The sequence below is a fragment of the Argopecten irradians genome, chromosome 16 (assembly GCF_041381155.1).
Source record: "Argopecten irradians isolate NY chromosome 16, Ai_NY, whole genome shotgun sequence".
Lineage (NCBI taxonomy): Eukaryota > Metazoa > Mollusca > Bivalvia > Pectinida > Pectinidae > Argopecten > Argopecten irradians.
In genome coordinates this window covers 30,548,900-30,572,155 of record NC_091149.1, presented here as the reverse complement: position 1 = coordinate 30,572,155, position 23,256 = coordinate 30,548,900, and positions in this window count along the sequence as shown.

The window sequence follows — 23,256 nt, the reverse complement described above, 5'->3', positions numbered from 1 at the left end:
CTGTTCTAGTATTGTGTTTTTGTTGAGATTTGAGTGGCTAGATTTTTGGAAATTTGCCCATGCTTCAATTAGATTTCTGTGGAAAAATGGAATTTTTGATGTGTGAATAGTGCCTATGTCTGACAATTTACATAGAAAATAGGTTACTCTAAATTTGTCATCCATATAGCTTAACCGGTATTTACCTATTGCATTCCATGTGTCAATATCACTTTGCATAATTTTTATACATTGTTTTTATTTGCCTTCTATTATGTTGACATCAATTTCACCTGTTATAATAAAGTTATCAGTAGTATTAATCAGATTATCTAACGTATTATCAATATGGTCCAATATTTAGCTGTTGTATTAAGAGGTCTATACAAACAACAAAGAATTCTTTTTGCATTTTAGGATCTAATTTTCAGTTTCTAAATCACTTCCATGATAAACTTAATAGGACGTTAATTAATCAAACAAACAAACAAACCTGGTTAAAGCTGTCTATCACTTCCATACAAATAAGCATGAAATTTTATTTGTAGATCAGTATTCAATATATAAGAGTCCAGATGAGTTCATTTGTTTCATTATTAAACGTCCTATTACCATCGTCATGTAGCAAACAAGGACGGTCATACATGTATAGCGTTTATGTTTATGTAGTGTGTTCAGTGCTACTGACAATAATATAATGTGAACTATGATGTATTTTGTGATAAAGAATCATTGGTTTGACGACATGCACAGGCTTTATAAAATATCCATACACGAGTATTACACGTGAAAGAAATCGTTATAAACATTCCTTGCAGATTTGACAAAACTTCAAAAATTAAAAGTAGCGTTTCCGATTGTGACAATACCGCAATTACTCCGATAATCCAACTTAGCCCCATTATAGTAGATATCTTAAGGAATGTGATCACATTCGACTTCTTTGAATTTGAGGAAATGGATGTCGAAGAAACGTAATGAATAATGAAAGTAAATAAAATCACATTTCCACATAAGCACAGACATACTGGAAGAATAAAACAAAACAACAGAACGTAGGTTTGTGTAATAAAACATATAGGGGCGCCATACCATTTCTCGTTCGGTTCCAAGTACATATTCGAAAATTTAGTGCAAGAACTGAAAAGTAATGGTATACAAAACCCAACAAGAACATATTTCACAGTAACTTTGGCCCTCTCAGATCTGGTATACCTCTGAAGAGATTTGATCTCAGCATTAAAGCGATATGAACAGAGAAACATAAACACAAATGAACCTAACCATGTAAAATGCTGAATAATTCCAATCCATTCACACAAAAGACTCGGTAAATCAAACACAGACAGAAGGAAGAATATGCTCTGGGAACAGAGTAAGAAAATCACAAGGGCAATTAAAAGTTCCGATTTCCCAGCTCGAAAACTCGGTATGGTACAATACTGAACTATACAGAACACCATGAATATGATAGACATAGACAAACAAACATGGTTTAAAACACTCCTGTATGTCTTTATGTCATCATTAGCGTGCTCTTTTAACTGGTATTTTGATAAATAGGTATCAACACATAAAAAGTAAGCCCCGTTCGAGAATACAACGTCCGATTTTGAAATAGCTGTTCCAGCGAGATTGAAGTAGGCATGCTCAAATGACGTCATATCCGTGGTATTGCCGCCGTTTGATTGGTTCCAATGTAATCGAAGCTTCACTGCCGGACACGGTAAGTCATTCTCAACTGATGTCAAGTCCAGAAAATACCGAGGTTTGCTGATAGGAATATCGGGCTGACATGTTAGACTGTCTATATCAGATAGATATCTCAACGTGTTACCCTCTGTGTCCCATTGTCGAGAGAAATTTTTTACAAGTACCTGTTCTAAGTGAGATGTTTTTGAGCCAGCAGCGGCATCAGGAACTACGTCTATATTTTGCACAACATGGTTTATACGGATGATCATGCACGGCTGGCCAGACTTTATTTCCTCTCCGTGTATCAGTTTTACAGTCTCCCATCCGAAAAACAACAAAATAGAAGGTGGTAATTCTAAAATCTGAGTTACCATTGAGGCTATTTGCATCAGTGAAAAGCGATTACGGTCAATACGTTTGCTTACTTCAAACAAAAGGTCCAGCAATACGGTTCCGCTAGTCCTAGGCTTTATGTCGACACAATGGCCGCCTGATGATTCGGATTGCGCTGGACAGTACAGACGCTGACATCCAACCTGTTAAATATATTAAAATATTTTCAACTTCACTTAGAGTGCTATTAAATGTCACGTTCGTCGATTTCGATCAACCCTAAATGGAATACGTCATCGGGACAATGTCAGGATCATTTTGGGAAAGTGTCAGCTGACTAAATCCCACTGCTAGACTGAATTCACAAGAGGCCGTCCTTACATGACCCTAACTGTTAGTATGACTATATAAAACACAAACAAAAACAAGTTTATGTGATGTGCTATTCAAACATAAAGATTGCATTATTTGGCATTTTACTCTCAAATGTTTATTTTGCACATCTTGATATTATACTAATTTGATTATTTATGCAAAAACGCTAAACTTAAATGAAATTGAAAATGCCGATATTTGTCATGCCTTATTGATATTGACAACGAAAATAGACAGAGTTTAAAAGAAACAAGATCTTGCTGTGACTGGTGCTGTCACATACAGGTGCCTATAACTGATAGCGGTCATAATGACCTCAAAATAATTTATGTAACTAGTAACAATATGAGCTATAATTCAAAAATTATCAAAAAACGGATTCAGTGAATAAAGAAATATAATCTTACTGGTTTTAGAAATTTTGAAACAGTCATACCATTTGGTTTTTTGTTGTTGTTTTTTTTTACTAATAATTATGGTATTTTTCTCTTTGAAAATTTATAATCTGATTTAAAGTACATATTGAAACCGATGCCAGGCAAATCGGACCAGTAGTTAAATATCTATAAGCAGTTCAATTTCGAACAATGAACGACTGTGGCGGCTATCTTGGATGCTAGTCAGAAAAAAATGAAACCGGTCAACACATCTGCAGGTCACCAGAAATGACCTCAAAACAATTTCATGGCGACCCGACTTATAGTTTTCGAGAAAATGGTCGGATAGAGTCGCAGTGGAAAAAGGAGAACCAGAAGAAGAAACTTATTCAAATAAACACTGCTTGCTAATTAAACCCTCATAACCTAATACATGTAATTCAAACTTAATGTTATGTAAAACATAACGAATGGAGTTATGTAAAACATAACGAATGGAGATTTCTTTTATAGACGCGATGTCGTTCGACTTAATAAACACAAAAGGTTGAGACAAATATACGAAATAAATCTAAGCCAATATATAATTCATTTGTGGAAGAAAACGTCTTATTTAACCAATAGAAAAGAGTGATTTTTTAAATTTTCTTTTAAAGAATAGCCTTACCTTGTCCGATAAATGAATGTCGCTGTTGTTGCATTTTGACTCAGCTTTTATTGGTGTAAAGAGAGAAGAAAAATCAATTAAGCTTTCAAGTCTATGTTTGTCACGAAAGCCGGCCAGATCTGGTACAAACAGAACACACTCAGTGACGTTTGATATACTTACAGCCGACATATTGTTATTGTCTATCAGACATTGAAGATTTCGAATGTAAGTTTCTGATTTGTTTTTTACAACCCTAATTGGGGCAAAAATTCGACTGTCGCAAGAGGAGAACTGCCTTTGCTGATTAGCGCCTGAAATATCGTAGTGGAATCCGTGATAGCAATAGTCTACTAATGCAGTCGGCGGTTTGAATTTGTAGCCACAGTGATCACTTCGAATATTTCTCATCACAGTGTCCAATAGTGAAAACGAAATGGAATCCAGTTCGTCAGATAAACACGATACCCGCAGCAGCCATGGTATAAAACTTTGGACGTCATGACAAAAGGCGCAGTTCCGGTTTTTGAAGGTTACATTTGTTTTGATATCAAATACTGGTAACGTATCGCGAACATCGTCAGTATCTACATCTTGTTCACAGTGTTGTTTGATTTCGTCTTTGTCAATCCAGCTGGAAGGACAAGACGTTACCATGAATGCTCCTTGTCGGAGGACACTGTTTTCCCTGAACGATATCATCTGACATGTTGTCGTCTCAATATAATGCACACGTTTGTCTGTGTGCGTTTCCATCTGTCCTGTAACCGCCGGTGCATCATAACAACAGTTGGCATAGTACCCACACATCTGGTCACAACCACAATAGATGTTATGTCTATCTATACAGGAATATAACGTATCCCGACAGCCCTCAAGTAGTGTCAGGAACCGCTCATTGTTGTGTTGTATGCACAGTCCTATTGTAAGAAATGATAGTAAAAATAACGCAAAATCTTTCATTTTTGATACCAAGTCTTTTTTTCTGCCAGCCGCAAATGCTTATATATAAAACTACATTAGTTTGTATGAAAATTTTAAAAATAGGCAGTGTCGTATTGAAATAGGCAGTGTCGTATCCTTATAAATCAGTACAACCCACTAAACACGATCTGCCTGCTTCGTTTCCCTCCCAAGTACATGTCGTTTTTTATGGCAGTATATATAGCCAAATGGTCATAAACAATATTGGCTCATTAGTATTAATCGCCAATAATAAGGATGTGGATCAAAGCTAGCAACCAATCAAGATCGTCGTATACTCTATCTATGAAACTTGATCTTACTGTATCTATACATGTAAGCACACACTAATCCCATTCGGATTTGTTCGGATAAGTTAGTTGTTGTTGCTTATAAAACGTCACACATGTATATTCGTCCATTTGAATATTTTTCTCGGCTTAATTTATCAAACTTCATGATTTTCAAAACTGGAAATAATAACTGAAGGAAACCAAACATGTAAAAATGTTTGCCCAGTTATGGTACATACATGTATAATTTTGATGAGGAGATTTGGATTACCTTTAAAATATTTTTAAGATAACAAGAGTTCAGTGGACCTCAGAGGTCCTATGGCAAGTCATAAAATACAGTATTAGCATTAAAGCCAATACAAGGAACTCTATATTATGAGTTGTTATAGTTCGCCAAACCTGCCTAAAATATTAGGCTTTTTTTATTTCTATCTACTAGCTCAACTGGCCCGAAGAGTCGTTGAACTTGTGTCATGGCGCGGTGTCCGTCCGTCAACATTTCATTTAAAACACTACTTGCCATAAGTTTCACATGAATTCTAACCAAATTTGGCCCGAAACATCCTTGGGGGAAGGGGAACAGAGTTTGTATGAATTTTGGCTCTGACCCCCCGTGGGCAGGAGTGACGGGCCTAATAAGGGAAATAGAGGTAAATCCTTTTAATCGCTACTTGTCATAGAGTTCTGGATGGATTCTAACCAAATTTGGCCAGATACATCCTTGGGGGAAGAGGAACAGAGTTTGTATCAATTTTGGCTCTGACAACACGGAGATAGGAGGGGTTTGGCCCAATAATAGAGGTTAATTCTTTAATTTGCTACTTGTCATATAGTTCCTCATGGATTCTAAGCAGATTTGGTCAGAAACGTTCCTTGGGGAAGGGGAACAGAGTTTGTATAAATTTTGGCTCTGACCCCCTGGAGCAGAAAGAATAGGGCCTAACAGGGAATTTACAGGTAAATCTTTAAATTCCTTCAGAAATGAAACAATGATCCAGTATTCAGAACATTACTTGGCATTAAAAACCGGGTTAGCGATACAGACCCTCTAAACGTACAAATATTTTTATTAATGGCCGCCGACCACACATTTAGTTGAGTAAACGGCAGCCAATCACCATCGCTTCCGGTTTTACTTTTAAAAAAAGCACGTGTAGTTGAGAATTGAACAAAGTGCCAACCACGTGTATAACTGCAGTGGGCAACAGATATATGCAACTTGGATATCTCGAAAGCAACAAGGTACCAGCGATGTTTGTGTTCAATTTGAATATTTGACATGTCGTGTATGTCTACCATGATTCCACTATAAAAACTCTGAGAGGTTGGCATGTTTTCTATTTGTCTTTGTTTCAGATAAGACATGAATAATCATGAGCAAAATGGTTTAGTGCGGTGTATTATATTTAATAGTCGGAACCAAAACTACACTGTTGTAAATAGTTCAAAACTATTTATCATATACTTTCTGATGTTGATAACGACAAAGATTAAAATGTGTGAAAAGAATCGTCGTCCTATTTTTTATCATCCTAACATTTAATTGACGGTGCCAGTGAAACTGAAGAGGCTTCTTCAAGATTGCTTGGTTTGATTTATCATATTTTGCGTTCTATTAACAGCCAGGGTAATACATGTTTTTGGTGTTCTGCATCTGTGTAGTGCGAGGTGTGTGTTTTGGGAGACTGCGGTATATTCGTGTTGTGTCTTTGTGTATAGTGGAACGGTTGCCCATTTTATTGTGCTATATCATTGAAGCATGCAGCCGAAGATACCAAGAAACACCTCATTACAGTCACAGTTGTCCCACTCTTTATGCTGAACGCTAAGAAGGAGCGCGAACTATAATTTGCGGCCCTGGAAATGACAAAATAGCTTAAATGATAGAAGTGAACGTCCTTTTAACAACAATGGCCATTAACCGACCTGATTAAAAACAGATCCGTATAAGCACTCCGTGCAATAGACGTAGTGATAATAGGGATTTTAATCAGATTTTTTAAGCGTACTAAAAACTGATCATTTATTTACGAGACGTTGCACTACAATCCATATTGAGGTCAATACTTTTATAAGCTTTTATTTTTACGATAATAACCAATGGTAATGAGAACTGTTAAAAACACACTAATGAAAATGTCCATTTTTATTGTCAAAATACTGATTGTTTTACCTTTTGTATATGGACAAAAGAGTGGCCATTCAACCTGCTATTCAGATCTAGGTCACACAAATACATCGTTCACGCGCAGCTGTTGGCGATAAGACACGGCCCCATGGGAATGGGGATTTCGGCATGAAACAAGGAAGCATAAAAGGAAATGATAAATGGGTTTCTTTTCCTAATATAATTTATATATACGACGATGAATAAACTTTCATAAACTTCTATTTGTATAATATAATTTCATTGCCAGCTGTGGTTTTATATCATTACGAGGTTTGTTTTTTTATTGTTTAGTTCAACATGAAAGTCAAACTAGTAATATTTGACACACAAACATATCACTTCTCTGGCAACACCAAGTAACATCAAATTGATAAGAATCGCGTATTGTAATAATATTAGAACACATTAAAAATTAATGAAAAATAATAAAAGTCCAGGATCAGATGGATTTACTACAGAATTTTTTAAATGTTTCTGGGGAAAATTGGGGGATTTTATTGTAAGATCAATAAATTTTGGCTACCGTTCAGGGCAACTTTCTATCACACAGAGACAAGGAATTATAACTTGCATACCAAAGGCAGATAAACCTAGGCATTTCATTAAAAATTGGAGACCTATATCACTTTTAAACATTGTTTATAAGATTGCATCTGGTACTATTGCTAATAGAATAAAAACCGTTCTTAATAAATTAATAAGTGATGATCAAACTGGTTTTATTTCTGGGCGTTATATTGGAGTAAATACTAGATTAATATATGATATTATGCATTATACTGAGGAAAATGACATACCAGGCATGCTTTTGATGATTGATTTTGAGAAGGCCTTTGATTCGGTGTCGTGGCTATTTATAGAAAAAGTTCTTCTTTTATTTGGTTTCGGAAATAGTATTATAAACTGGTTTAAAACTCTACATTGTAATGTACAATCTGCTATTAATCAGGGTGGAAATATCTCTTCTTTCTTTGGTATTGGGAGGGGCTGCCGTCAGGGGGATCCTATCGCACCATATTTGTTTATTCTTTGTGCTGAAATTCTAGCTATAAAACTGCGAAATAATAAAGATATAAAAGGAGTAAATGTTGAAAATTGTCCTATTTTGTTATCTCAGTATGCAGATGATACTTCACTTATACTCGACGGTTCGGAGAAATCTCTAAAAGAATCAATTATGGAACTTAATAGATTTGCAAAAATTTCTGGACTTAAAATGAATGTTGATAAAACGCAAGTGATTTGGATTGGTAGCAAGAAATATAGTGAAGACTCTTTTTTACCGGAACTTAAATTACAGTGGGGGAAGGAAAAATTCGAATTGCTAGGTATTGTTTTTAGTGTAAATCTCCATGAAATGCCAAAACTTAACTTTGACAAAAAACTAATCAGACTAAAATCTTTGTTAAAAGTATGGAAAAGAAGATCTTTAACACCTATAGGAAAAATTCACATTATCAAATCCCTACTTATCTCACAATTCAACCATCTTTTTATATCTCTTCCCAATCCAGATAATAAATTTATAAGCAAACTCAATTCAGTATTATTTGACTATTTATGGAATGGGAAACCTGACAAAATTAAAAGGGAGACAACCACACAAAATTATGTTAATAGAGGATTGAAAATGATAAATACCATAGCTTTTATAAATTCTCTTAAACTTACATGGGTAAGAAGACTTTATCAGACTAAAGAGAAATGGCAGACAATTCTAAAAACTTTTATCAATATTGATCTTCTTTCAAATTGTGGTTCGGAATATATAAAGATGTGTGAAAATAAATGTAAAAATAAATTCTGGAGTGATGTTTTTAAATCGTGGTATATGTTAAGCTTAAAATATAACGAGAAAATCTGTCAGGAAAACTATTTGGTATAACAGTGATATTAAGGTGGATAGGAACATAATCTTCTATAAAAACTATTATCAGAAAGGTGTGTGTATCATAAATGACATTGTTAAGAGTGTAGAAGGAAGTTTATTTTACACATATCAAGAATTTATTCAGATTTACCAAGTAAACACAGATTTTTTACAGTACCAAGGTCTTGTTTCAGCTACCAAAAAACTAATTTCTTCATATGATTTACAAAGAAAACAAATTCATTATCCTTATATGCCTATTAATTTGCAACTCTTTCTCAAAGATAGAAAAGGATCAAGACTGTTTTATAACTTTTTAAACAATTCCGATATAATGCCGTCTGGTCCTAGAAAATGGAATGCAATTTTTAACAATATAGATCATGAAACTTGGTGTAAAATATATAAAATTCCATTTAATGTTACAACAAATACTAAACTACAGTGGTTCCAATATAGATTAATCCATTATATTTTGGCAACAAATTCATTTTTGTTTAAAATCAGAGTAGTTATCTCCCCTATTTGTGTACTCTGCAATACTGAGCCTGAAACTATTACACACTTGTTATGGGAGTGTGAGGAAGTGCATGGATTACTTGAAAGTTTTGACACATTATTACAAGCTCTCTTAATTCCCTTTTCTGTTAATAAAAAATCCTTTCTTTTTGGACTCTTGCATGAAAATTATCTCCATAGTAATAGAGTGGACAATGGAATTATCATCATTATAAAGGAATACATTTACAGAATGAGATGTTTACACAACTCATTAAGCATCAACGCTCTTATCAACACAATTAAAGACCATTATACAATTCAAAAATATATTTCAAATAGTAAAGATGAAAAAGTAAAACTTAAATTTGAAAATGAATGGAGAAAATGGGAAAAACTAATCAAGTTATAATTGCACTTGGTCACACATTTACTTTATTAAACTTTTTAAATCCATATTTATTATTTATTTATTTTTTATTTCATTTTATTCCCCCTTCCCCTTTCCCTGCACAAAGCCGACATTGCTTTTTTGTTTTTTTTTTTGTTTTTTTTTTTTGTTTTTTTGTTTAAAGATTTTCTATTCAGTTATAATTGTTCCTCCGTCTCCATCCTACCTAGACTCTTGTAAAAAAATTTTCTTTCTTTTCATTTTCCTTTTTCTTTCTTTATAACTCTATCACTCTTTCTTTTTTCTTCTAATCCTGTCTTTGACTCCTTTCCTTAATATTCAGTACAATATAATTTTTCTCCTCATCTCCAAACTCCTAATTCGTATAATTTTTTCTACGTATGTACTAGAAATTTAAGCTTCGTATTTGTATGTATGTGAATGTATACTGTATGCATGTGTTAAATATATGAGTGTATTTTTTTTAAGAAAGTATGTATGTGTTTGAGAGTCTATTGAGTGTATTTGTATATTTAATTGTACTGAATGAAAATCATGAATAAAAATTTGATAGTGTATAAATAGGACCTTACAACAACCCATACGACTATACATAGTATTGTAATTAATTACCTGAATGAAAGAAAGATATAAACATAAAACATACACGTATCACTCACAGGATTCCATGTGAAGTTGGAATATCGAGTAATTGTAACTTCTTAATGAGATTACATGACTCTAGCTTATAATTTATAATGCTAACAAATAAGTAGTATATAGCGGCAAAATAACAATTTCCTCTTTATGAAATTCTTAGACGTGATCACCAAGGCCGCCGTCGCCGGTTTTTGGCCTCCTCACCCATACCTCCGTCCCCAATTTATTTACTATTTCATCAAACCACCACTGAATTAAACCTAAACATTTTTTTGCAAATTAATCTACAAACATCTAACATCAATTATGTATCTTTACACACAGTGTTAAGTACGTACAACCACCTTAATTACAATACTATGTAAATCTGTTGCAACTTTGAACCAGTACCTGTACCTGAGCCAGGATGTTAGTTAGAACATATACTGTACATGTACAGTAATACTTGGAAAAAAATACAATAAAAATACTTGCATTCATTTTCAAATGAAATAAAGTAGATTTTCACAAGATAAGTAGATTAAATTACAATTGTTATTTTATTTTGTTTTGTTTGGAACACAACCACATGTTGGAGTCTAGTACGTAGACTTTATTTTACTAGTTAGATTATCTAGGCTGTCATTATAAACGGACCCCCTGGAGATAGAGTCTATAGGTACCATGAGGTATTAATATACCTACACGCAGTTACGCTTAACTATCATCAGGTAAGGTGTTACATTTGGTATTTGGGTAGGGAATTCGAATGGCCCCAGGGAATGAGTCGAATGAGGGTAACTTGGGAAATGAAAAGTCCTGGTGGTCATTACAACAGACCTACAGGTATGTGCCTATAGATAGATATTACAGATACATTATCTAAATATTTACACAACTATATACCTGTATTCCAATCTGTGTCTGTGTTCATATGTCTATGCATTGGGTATACACCATAGTTAAGTAATGATATGATTCGGAAGTGTATTTATAATATAAATTTACTGGATGAAAATAAAAAAGTAATTATTCTGTGTGTAAAAGCACTTAAATGTTTCTGGCAACATGAATTATGACACATTACTTGTACATTTGGCTTGATTTCAATGTAGATCTAATGTCGATAGGTATACCACCCGAAATGATAATATCAACAAAAACAAATAAATAAAATATTTGAATCAAAATTTATTTCAAAGCTTATGATCGAATATTATTTGTCTACAAACGAAAAATAGTTCTGCAATGTCCCCTATTAATGGAGTAATTACTAAATTTGTGCAGCGGCTGTATAAGTAGGCAGTTCTAGTTGTTATTACATTTTTGTATTAGTAAGTATTGTGATCATATTGATTTACCAGCATTTGATTGACTATAAATGCCGCTTCATTACCTATTATCTCGCCTTGTATACGACGTAGTCTGTTAAAACTTGCATTGATTTTTTAAGTTAAGATCCATTTTATAAATATAAATATTCTAATCCCGAGAACTAGACGATCCTCTCTCCCCAACTACAAACCATTTTTTGTATGCTGCATGCATTTTTTTATCAATTTTGCAAACAAAAGTTTTTTTTCTCTTTTATATAAAGTATGACCAAATAGTATGGTATTAGGGTAACAGTGTACAGTATGACCTAATGACCCATGAGTATATTTGAAAAATGTGACCTTTTAAAGATTTACTATTTTTGTGACCATTTTTTTTCAGAAACAAACCTTCCATTCTCCTTATTTTACATCAGATATTGCTGATTTAAAATCAGTTTCTGCTAAAAGACACCCATATATTGTAATAATACATAACTAAAATAACAAAACAAACAAGAAAACACAAAAATTGCCTTTTTGATTCGAAATCGAACAGAACCCTATCTGACATAAGTACGAAAATTTTCTGTAAGAGTAACCTCCCTTCCTAAAACGTAAGATAAACGTTTGAATATACATTTCAATATATTTAAATAGACTGTACCAATATCATTCAACACATTTTTTTAATAAAAGAGAAATTATACGGCCGGGTGGTAGGGCGGGATATCCGTCAGCGAACTCCAAACTAAATTACATCTGTGTGAAAACTATTCTGATTAGCATTGCACCGTTACTGGAATATCTGGAGTTTCTTACAGTCAAATACTATGCGATTATATTAGTTGTAAATTGTCAGGGTTCTGTGTATCATATTGTAAATATATAAAGGACAGTCAGGTCATTATTTGCAATAAAATTAAACTATGTTTCGATTTCACTATATGGCCGATCCCATACACACCATTAACATTATCCAATAATTATAAGGTTACAGTTTATACCTTTAGCAAATCTAGAATGATGTTTGAAACACCGAATCTAAGAGATGACATTTTTTATGAAAAATGATTATTATTATTTCGTTGTAATAGTCTCAAACGAGAGTAATCGGGTTCATTAAGCGATATGACTGTTCTGTTTAACTATCGGATTGTCTTATCTATATTCTCATAGTTATGTATATGTATATGTCAAGTGGTCAATAGATTCGTAACGCCATTTGTTTTGAAATTTAGTGCGAACGCAAGTGCCGGACAACAAAGATACTACTACAAGGAATGATGACATACTGTGCTCTCCTAAAACACATTTTAGTCAAATGGTTGCTTTATTGAACAGAACTATGTTCCTGCCTTGTCTCCTAAAATGGCAACTCGTTAAGGGTACAACCTGATTAGTCGATCAATGATCATAGAGGGGACGTTTTCATCTCTGAACATCACACTGGACAAACAATTAACTTGTCAAACAACGAACTGGACATACAATGAATGGACATACAACTAAAACATGTGTACATGTACTTAGAAAGACAAGCCTCTTATTTACCATACATCAGACTTTTCTTCCATACTACAAGTTCTATTTCGGATCAATCTGATTAAAATACAGATCCTTATTATCACTCTATGGAACGGAATCGTGATACGGATCTGTATTTTAATAAGATGGATTTCAGATGTAATAACAAAGACTAATAGAATCGTACATGGGTTTGTCAAGTGGACAGGGATATCTCAACCCGAGTGAAATATTTTGGCAACCCGACGCTTGCCGAAACCTTTATGGAACAGTTCCTTTCGAATGCACCGGCACGGGAATTGCACAATACGGCGGAGAGCAGTGCAAAAACTTTAGCAACAAATACAGTTATGATGGAAATTGTCAGCATATTCTTGTCCCTTTGGTCAACCTTAATTGTAAGTTTAAACATGATCAGTTCGCAATGTACTATACTAGCAGAAATTGACTATACAATTTAATTCTCCGAGTAACTCTGTTACTATCAGACCTATAGACCATAATACCAGGAGAAAAGAAAACCACCTACATGGACCTAAGAACCAATTGTGGTAGAAAGTCGGAAGCCCGTTATCCAATTTAATTACTGTGACCTTACTCCTACAATGTATAAGTCCTTATTCCACTGAGTACATTGGTTGGATACGCGACGCAATGTTAATGTCTCGTCGTGTTAACCTCTAATATTGTTTTAGTAACGATTGCTAGACTTCGGAACTTTTTGGTTTTTTTTACACTTACCTGCATTGGTGAGAGTAGATGAGCTTCGAAAAGTGTCAAGGTCATTGGCGACCCAAATCAAAATGGCACGAAATGAACAATGCACTTCCCGATTAAAGTAGTATTACAACTTGTAGAGAAAAAGAGACGTGTAAACACTGGTATGGATGAAAAGATTGAACCTGTATGAAGATATCGGTGTTATAAATACGTAGGTAGGTGCGATAAGTATGAAAATGCCGAGTTACAAAAAATAGGTCAGATTTCTGGCAAGCGATCGATGGATCCCTTGTGTTATTTATAAGTATTTTTGGCTATTTTTTCATATAGAAACTATATAACGATCCTCTCTCCCCAAGCAATAATGTTATCATAATGTGATTTATCGAAACAAAAATGCAGAAGTTTAATCTCCTAAATACTGTAACTTATATGATAAAAAATTTGAGAAATCGGTGCCAGGTTGGGTGTGTTTGTTCGGTGTCGTCGTCGGCATGTTTCAGTGAAAGAAAAGACACTATGAAAAGAACATAAGTTCCACTATTACAAGGGGACACCACAAGAATAACCCGCAGCCTGTCGAATCATACTGGTATCATGTGGAGGCCATGGTTGTTAAGGTTTCGGTAAAGTTGTTTTGAGACCAATAATAAAAAAAAATGATTTCTAATGCAATGGTAATGTTCTTTAGCTCAAAATGTTCTGTGAAGTGAGAACTATTCATTGGTTGCAGCTTTGCTGTATGAAAGTACAGCACAAAAGTAAAACAAAATCTATTTTGTAACACCGTTATCCCGAATACAGGGGAAAAAAATTGACGAATAATTTTAACATTTTTTTAATAAATGACAATTTCATAAAAAATTTGAATGAAGGTCAAGGTCATTCATTTAACTTTGTAGCCATTCTTCCCAGCATGTCACAAGCCCAATAGCAGCCAGAAAACTTATTTCATTTGCACAAACTTGGTAGCCCTTCATTCCAGCATGTCAGCTCAGGCCCAAATATATCAGGTTTCTAGACCTCTTGGTTACTGGTCAAGGTCATTCGTCTCCCAAACCAAGCATGGGAGGCCGTCCCTATATGACTCTGGCTGTAAATAGGACGTTTAAATAATCAAACAAAAAACAAAATCGAACAAACTTGGTAGCTCTTGATCCCAGCATGTCACAGGCCCAATTTCAGGTCTCTAGGCTTCTTGGTTATTATGAAGAAGTCGGTAAAAGATTTTCACCTATTTGACCACTGTGACCTTGAATGAATGTCAAGGCTATTTATCTCCCAAAACATGCACCTCGCACTTCATACACGCTACGCACTACATACATAGGAGGCCGTCCTTACCTTAAGCACGGACAGTTATTAAAGTTTTGGTAGCATTAAACAGGGATAAATACGGACAAATTAAGCGAAATGTGATGTTTATATCTTCTAAAACATTTTGATACCACCAATCATTACTTCTTAAAAACAAATACTACGGCATTTCAGAACATTCGATAGACTTGATAAAATCAATGGTCCAAGCAGTCTAACGAGTATTATCAGCTTTAGAAAACCTCAATAATGGTGTTCTTCAATGATCAATACCAGGGTCTTTTATTCTTCGTAATGTGCATGACTGATTATCCTATATATCTAATCTGATAATGCAAATGGACGACACAAAATCAAATAATGCATAATCAAACAAAAAATCATTATATACTAACTGCTTCGTCCGAAAACATTGTCAAGACTCCGAAAATTGTGTGTCAAAGTCAATTAAATACCATCAATAATTATAGTGTATTGCGTGATATAATACACAGTCTATTTCAATATGTTGTATTCCCATGGTAAGTATATATCTACCTAGTTATAGATGAATAGTTTCTGTAATATTTTCATCATTTAGTTATGTATGCCATGTTATGTTGTATTCCCATGGTAAGTATATATCTACCTAGTTATAGATGGAAAGTTTCTGTAATATTTTCATCATTTAGTTATGTATGCCATGTTATGTTGTATTCCCATGGTAAGTATATATCTACCTAGTTATAGATGAATAGTTTCTGTAATATTTTCATCATTTAGTTATGTATGCCATGTTATGTTGTATTCCCATGGTAAGTATATATCTACCTAGTTATAGATGAATAGTTTCTGTAATATTTTCATCATTTAGTTATGTATGCCATGTTATGTTGTATTCCCATGGTAAGTATATATCTACCTAGTTATAGATGAATAGTTTCTGTAATATTTTCATCATTTAGTTATGTATGCCATGTTATGTGGTAGTGACTCTGATAATACATTTTATGCATTTATGGTCACGGTGGCATTGTTATAGGAAGGTTTGTTTACCCGAAGGTGTATTATTTCTGGAAGGCTTACCCGAGAGAATATTACATCTGAGATATTTCAATGCACAATGATAAAATGTAAATTTATCTATTTTAGCGTAATTTAATTTCATAAAATAAAACCCCATAAAAAAAACCTATTTTGATTTATGAGCGCAGATGTAAGCAACCGCAAATCTGTGATTTAATACCAGAAATAGCCTCCTACAAAATTTTGCACTGTGCATAAATTAGCACGTCAAAGACGTATGAAAATACCGTCAAAAAAGTACGTTTACATGATTTAATATATAAAGTTACTGTATGCGCTATCAGTATACTACAGAAAGGAGACTTGTGTGCACCTGCCTTCTGGTCTGTATTCTGTAATATTATCTGGTGATCCCCTAACATATATTCCATATACCCTATAAATAGCGACAATATACAAAACACAACAATTTAATGTTATTTTTTATGTAAATCTATGTAAGTGTCCAAACAAGACAATATGTAAACCAAGCTAAGGATTAAACAACTCTGTTGACATAAACAATAATATATATAATTATTATTATTTATAGCTATTTAGTAAGATTTTTTTCTAACCGAAGTCATAGACAAATAACCATCGAGTCTATTTATGTGAAATTTAACCAACCAATACCAGACAGTAAAAAACCCACTTTTATCGACAGCCAATATCGACCAGGAAGAATAACGTTTGTTTAGACTTTTGTTGTAATGTGTAATGCTCATACTAGATGTATTGCGATAGCAATTACCTTAACCATTGAAAACGATTTTTTCTCAAATATCATTCGGTCATCAAATGGACTTCATCATGTCAGAATCAGGAGAGATCGCTCTTCAAGTACTAGTGAACGAAAGGTATTTGGGTAAATTTATTTATTTCATTACATTCACGTCTCATTCTCCCATGTATGTCGTGTGTTGCGTGTGTGAGTCAGTCGTTACACTCCCTGTATGCTGAGCGCTAAGCAGGAGCAGACATGACCACTTTTATAGACTTTGGTGTGTCTCGACCAGGGGAGAGAAATTCAATAAAGATACCATAAAGATACCTCCAAGCGTGACTGGTGTATTGATATTGAACAAATTATGGAGTCGATTTCAACAGCTAACAACCAACTTATTGTTATTGGTGACGTTGCTTTTGACCAATTAACTGTAACCCTGGTCAATACTACTTGCAATAGAGAGAACGTATCTTTAGATCGATCGCTTGAGCGTAATAGAATAAACCGAGAGTTCCCGAGTTCGATCCCTGGCACTGGCACCGACAGTGGTTATGTTTATATAAACTCCATCCTACACTCTGTCACAGGACAATAAGCTAAAACTGCAAATGGAACCACATGGTGTACATAAAAATGATTTACGCCGACAAGGGAAACAAAAGACAGAAAAACTCTGACTAATTGATCATCAGAGCGAAACTCTACTAACCATAACAAATGTGTAAGCATATAGATTCCATTATCTTCCACTTTGAAATCGTGTCCCGTGGGAAAAGATTCGCGCCTCCATGTAGGCAACCATGTTTTAATTCTCGTTATCAGCACGACGAGATTAGACACTTTCTCTATAGACAAAACGTGTTATCAGGATACACTTTGACTACAAGTTGTTTTAGATACTTACACAAAGACAAGAACGACCCTGACTATAAATAGGACGTTAAAATAATCAAACAAACAAAATTGAACAAACTTGGTCGCTCCTGATCCCAGCATGCCACAGGCCCAATATCAGATCTCTAGTATGCTATATGTCAAGTTTCAGGACTTTAGGTCTCCACGTTTTTGATAGAAAGTTGTTTAAATGGAAAAAAAAGCTGACGCCGGATGGACTTACGGACGCCGCACCACGGCAGGTGAGCTAAAAATGAAACAATTTATGTATAAGAACATTTATTTGGAAAAAAAGCCCAGATATACAAATCCAGATATTGCCTCATGCAGACTGTTTTTAAAAAAAATAGTAAAGTCCATCCCATCTAGCTTATATCAGTATATCTTTCTCCGAGTTTCAGTTTTTATCAAAAAGTTTGAATTTTTGCTATTTATGTGTGTAAATTTACACTCATAAGACATAAGTTGACATGAACACAGATTTGTTTGCTTCGACCCCTAAGGATAAGGTTCACCAAATATGTACTTCAAATTCTAAAGATTTCTATGTAAAAATAAATAATTTTTTAATGTTCCAAAAATGTTAAAAAAGTACCGAGACAATACTAATTTTGTTAACGCTGTGACGTTACGAGGCTTTATTGCATGGGTAGCCATACAATACAGTCTCAGGCTACATGTATTGCCCGAGACCAGCCAGTAGGATACCTGTAGGTAGGGGAGAGAAAAAATGTATTGTGTACATGACTGTATGCAAACAACGCACCACACACTACATACCGCATGTTATAACTGTACCTAACGTCTCTAGACACTGCCTTATTTTTAGAAGGCATTGGGTTATGTCCCCTGGTCGAGACACACCCTAGCCTACGAAAGTGATACATTTATATTATAGTATCGCTCCTGCCTAGCGCTCAACATAAAATGCAGGCTCGATAATGGCATTTCAATTGATAAAAGGCAGCAATAAAATACACCGTTGCTTCCATACACATAAAAATTATGCTTTAAAAAATTCTTTCTTCGCGCTTTTTTCTTTTGTTACCATCAACCGTATTGTTTTTGTGAAGGAACATCATAATAAAATAAAATAAAGTGTTGCTGGAAATAGTAACGTAAATAAAATGTCAAAATTATATATTCATCATCATTAACGAATCGTTCTACACTGATATTTGAATGGCTTGAAATGTCATTTGGCAATGTGTTTTCAATACTAGAATTCAATAAAACATTAGGTATTAACAAACCGTCAAAATGAAGAGACAACAAAATTTTCACATGCCAACATGACAAAACAAACTGAATTGCATCGTGGACATTAAAAACAGCTTCGAATAATCGACATTCTATCATTGTCGCATATAATATCAGAAATCGGAGGACGAAATATGCTATCAGAACGAGCTCTATGTGTCTACTCTGCTTTACTAATGATAGCATGGTGCACATCGATTGCTCTAGGTGAGTATTTACTACAGCTATCAATTGTTTGTTCCGCCATGACATGTCGACGGGAATATATAGTGATATATCGCAGCACTCTAAAAGACAATGTTTGTCTTGTTATGACGACACATATCTTGTAACTTAAAGATGCTTCACCGCCGACAAATGGTATTTATTCTCTATTAAAAGCAGGAGCAGACGATTTAGTATTTTTCGTCAGTTATAAAAATTACTTACTTTACACCATTACCACCATTGAAAAGCTTGAGCTTCTAATTTTATTTCAAGTTAAAAATATGAAAAATAATTAATTGCATCCCGAAAAAATTCTGTGGCACAATATCCTATATGGAAAGAATTACTTATTGCGCATGCATCAAAGGCAAAATAAAAAATATATTATTTTCTGTGTTAATTAGACATACATATACACGATTGAACACCAATTATTGTTTAAATAATTAATAACATTTATGCTCTGTAGGCGGTGGAGCATCTTTAAAATAGAAGAACGGTCATTTTTTGGCAGGGATTTTTTTTAGCAAACTGTGAAGCTGCGTAGCGTTATTCGTTTTCGTAAACGATTAATCTTTTTAGACCTCTTGTTAAGATATAATAGTTTCATTTTACGAATCCATTGACTTTTCAAATGATTGATCTCCCGAATCAATACGTAACGTTGATGTATTTATTGCGACTTCACTGTAGTGTCGAGTTTTCGCGCCATTCTTGGATTGTTTTCAAAGAGATGAGTCGACTAATCAGAAGGTCAGATTTAGTTAAAAAATATAATTTTCATAGGTAATACAACTAACAAATAAACACGTGTTTATTTAATGTATTCGGCTCTGTATCAATATTTTCGCCCGTGAAAAATTAGAATAAAAATAATGATGAATGTTTTAGGGGATAATCTGCCGAAATAAAGACCCGCTATACTCAGATACAATCTGTGACTGCACTCTGTATGTCCTACCTTGTCCCTGTATTTTGTGCAAAAACAACATAAATGGGGCAGTACTTTAAATAGCTAAAATATTGTAGCTCGAAATACTTTTAGACAGATAATGGTGTCGTCTTCAGAGCTACCATTGGTGTCTATTACTGCTAATGGACCAAAGTAATGATTATGCAAACCATTATTAAAACGTGTGTATGGATTTTTTCGTACTTGTTTTATATCACTTACCTACTAGGTAATAACTTAACCATATAAAATATCAAATTCACAAAGATATTTTTTCGCATATAAATTTGAAGGTTCTTTCGTAGTTAAAATTATACGGCAGGTCTACCAATTGTGAACTTGACGTCTTCTGAGCGGTATGGTAAAGAATTAAGGAAGGCCATTATGTTTGTTTTATACAAAATTAACATATAACTGCATGTATACATATTAAAAAATTGAAAAACTTCAAAAAAGTATAAAGAAATTGTGCCCGAGTGATTTTCTAAGGCACTCCTCCACTAGGACACATAGGCACCATTTTCGTACCCGACCGAAAGGTATAGTAGGCCGGGCACGTATATTCGTTCTATACCTTAAGCTGGGTCCATTTCTACGATCATATCGCAAAAATTGTTACTGCATATTTGGTAAAATTAGTATTTCAATTGTATTTTCAACAAAAAACACTGATTCAAAATTGAAATCACTGAAATATATTCTAGGTTTTTCTTTTTACTTGTGTAGAACATTATGTTTACATTTAATAATGTGTGTAGTTCGATGGGTTTGGGTTAGAACGAATATGTTTGCGTTTGAATTATACTTTTTTATTTATTGATGGTCATTGATTTTCAACACGGTACCATATGGAATATGTGTGGAAATGACCAATTCCCAATTTACAGGATCGGGCTTTTGTTGCTCACGTGTCAAAAATTAGTTCCTTAAGAACAACTGTTATCAATTTAAATTGTGCTATCTGCAAATTAATGGATACAATACCTGCGTTATGGTAAAATATATGCATATGATGTTTTGTCTGATTGTGAAATAAAAAAATGAATTATCAGAAATAATTATGTTTAAATAGTAAGCTTACAATTTGGCAACGTTCACTTAACTGTAAACAAAATGGATATTCATCATTAAATGACTTTTATCTTTTGCGATCCTGCCCGATTTTACCCGATCCTATAGGATCCTGTAAATCGTGATCTGGTGATTTCCGGTTACATCATAACAGTTGTACATTACTTTTGTATGGTACAAAAGGTAGTTTTAATTTGGTAAGTGAATTTTAGCTTTATGAATTAATTAATGTTTGCATGAGACAGGGACTTTGATTTATTTTCGCGGAGGATACACTATTATTCAGAAAATTTGAAATGCTATGACGTTTAAAAACTTAATCGAACCAAATATGGCGGATCGAAGTAGCAGACGACCTGAGTGAAATTTTAAAAAACGTAAATAGCTCATGAAACTAGTGTCGAAGATGTTGTATCCAAGGTTCTCCAGTTCAATCATCAAATGTCTTAACCCATAGTCGTTTAGTCGGTGAGTTATTAAAAAAGTATGATTATATAAACATTCTATTAATTTCCATGGATACTAATGTGAGCATCAAATGTCAAATTCTATTTTTTTTTTATATTTCAAAGATGCTCCACCGCCGACAGAGCATAATCGATACTGATAATTTGAACAATAATTGGTGTTAGCATTGTACTCGTGTAAATGTATATATAATTAACAACAAAGGGGTAATATACAATTATGGACCTCTGTGGAGGAATACATTTAGAATTGTCTCCATGGAAAAAAATATTTTCTCTCGGGCGAATAACTCTTTCCACGAGGCCAATTATAGATGTATCCCGACAAGTAGGGACACAATCATTTAATTATACCGGACAAATTAAAATATATATCCAACTCATAACGATATTTCCCAACAACGTTGCTTAATTTATCGGACTGCAAAATATAAGTAACAGCGTTGCATTGTTGGTTGACGTTGCCGACTACGTCAACTTCTGGCCACGTGCGGAGCCTCCAAGGAGTTATTTCCCTGAGATTATTTCCCTTGCCTCCCAATTTCGCGGAAATATCTAATTATCCCCCGCGAAACGCGTTTGCGAGGGATATTATTTTGGGTCCGTGCGTCCGTCTGAGATCCTTTTCCGGGCTATAAGTCCAAAACCATTCAACGCCTTGAAACTTTCTGTATGACAAGTGCTATAGTTATGCCTTTTGCTATTGCGGACCCTCTATTTTGGGATTGTTTTCCATTACCATTACATTAAGTCAAAGTATCAAATTTCTGTTTCCTTTTTTCGGACTATAACTCCAAAGCCATTTAACGCAGCTAAATGATACTTTCTGAATATATCAGACAAATGCTTAGTTGTGTCTTTTGATTTTCTTGACCTTCGATTTTATATTGGGATTTTTTTCAATTACCATGGAAACTTCGTACAAAAAAGAAATACTGTTTCTTTTGGTTTCCGAACTTTAACTCCAAAACCGTTCCACGCAGCTCCATTAAACTTTCTGTATACATCAGACAAATGCCCTAGTTGTGCCTTTGGTATCGCAAACCTTCCATTTTTGGAATATGTTCCATTACCATGAAACACTTAGCCAAAATACCAAATTACTGCTTCATTTTGTTTCCGGACTTTAACTCGCGATAGAAAACCGTTCAATGCAGCTCCAATGAATTTTCTGAATATATCAGACACGTGCCCTTATTGTGCCTTTTGCTATTGCGGACCTTCCATGTTAGGTTTTATTCTGTTAACATGGAAACTTAGTCAAAAACACCAAATTTCTGTTTCTTTTTGTTACCTACTGTTATTTTCTTTTTACAATGCTCTCATACATTTAAAGTTTTACTTAAATAACTTTGACCTTGAGGTATTTGGGTTGTGTTCCAACTGCGGATCGCGAGTGATAATACCACGCTTTGTGGCTCCTTGTTTATTCAATGCCATGTGATCAAGTTTAATGCAATCATAACATTCTAAATGGAAGTGAGGTATAATTTATTATTTTTGATATTGTAACTGAAATATA